This window comes from Nematolebias whitei, chromosome 18 (assembly GCF_014905685.2).
Source record: "Nematolebias whitei isolate Nwh7 chromosome 18, NemWhi1, whole genome shotgun sequence".
NCBI lineage: Eukaryota > Metazoa > Chordata > Actinopteri > Cyprinodontiformes > Rivulidae > Nematolebias > Nematolebias whitei.
Window position 1 is genome coordinate 12,599,059 of NC_056515.1, and position 1,155 is coordinate 12,600,213.

A 1,155-nucleotide genomic window follows, 5' to 3' on the forward strand; every position below is an offset into this window, starting at 1 on the left:
AATATGTGAATATAATTCAGTTAATAGATCCTGAGATAATGAGTTGAGTCTCATTCACAACACGTACTCCAACACGTCTGTGATGTTACCTTTTATATTTTTATCCGTCTTACAGTAAAAGCTTTCGTTTTATTTTCTTTGCTGCTCTAAGCACTGGAGGAAATTTGTGCTCCAAGATAACTGGAGCTCAGCAGATCGAGTCTCCTTAGAAGAATCAGGTGGCTGAACTGGTTTATCTTGTTTTAATTGTTTCAGATTGTTGAAAATGTGCAATAAAAGTAAATGTGGACAAACAAATTGTCCATCTTTAATAAACTCGTCTGACTCTTACCTCAGCTGTACGGAGATGAGAACTGGGAGTGGAATGTGAGCAGCTGAGCCGGCGGTCCCCAGTCTGGGCGATGTCCACATCTGGAGGTGTTACAGATGTTAAGCAGGCTTCTGTTGATGGCTGTGAAGACCTCGGCGTGGGAACGTCTTTAGATGTGGAGGCTGTCAGCTCTGACGAAGATATTTTTGCTTCTGCAGTGACAGTTCTCGTTTTTTTACTCGTCGCTTTTCTAGATGGAGGTTTGATTGTGGAAGGAGAAAAAGAGGAACAACCTTCGGCTTTTCTGTCACAAAGAGAATTTAAAAAACACGTACATTATATGTGGACTCACGTCTAACGTACAAACTGGATAAATTATTCATATTGTTCTGTTTTGTTTCTTACTTGCTCTGACGCCTGCTCCTGGAGCTTTGTGTGGTTTGTGAGGTCACTCTCTTGTCAGCTTCTCTCCCTCCAGTCAAAGTTTTATCTGCGGCTGCATGACCCCCACCTCCTTCATGTGGCTCAGTCATGATGTTTCCTGAGGACTGCGGCTGCTCAGAACACTCAGGATGGTCTGATTCAGGAACAGCTGCTTCCGTCTCAGTGGCAGCAGAGCTGATTTGTTTCTTGCTTGAAGCTTTGGATTTAACAAGTTGTTTACCTTATTCAAAGAAAGACAGGGTCTAAAAGATGTTCCCAGTTTGCAGAGAGTTCATGTGGATACATTCATATTTTGCATACCTTTCCTTACAGAGACTTTTTGTGTCTGTGTTGAGGGGGGAGTCTCAGTCTTGTTACTTTCCATTGTTTCTGACACCTCTGGAGGCTGGACTGCAGCATTT

At 42.8% G+C, this 1,155-nt stretch overlaps 1 long non-coding RNA gene across 1 annotated transcript; it reads right to left on the bottom strand.

Moving 5' to 3' along the window:
• Positions 1-550: 550 nt before the first annotated feature.
• On the bottom strand, positions 551-1,136 carry LOC119424474. Its single transcript, XR_005187514.1, has 3 exons — positions 1,055-1,136; positions 716-974; positions 551-614 (listed from the first exon to the last, which is right to left on the bottom strand). It is a non-coding gene; the product is annotated as an uncharacterized LOC119424474 (long non-coding RNA).
• Between the last annotated feature and the right edge of the window lie 19 nt (positions 1,137-1,155).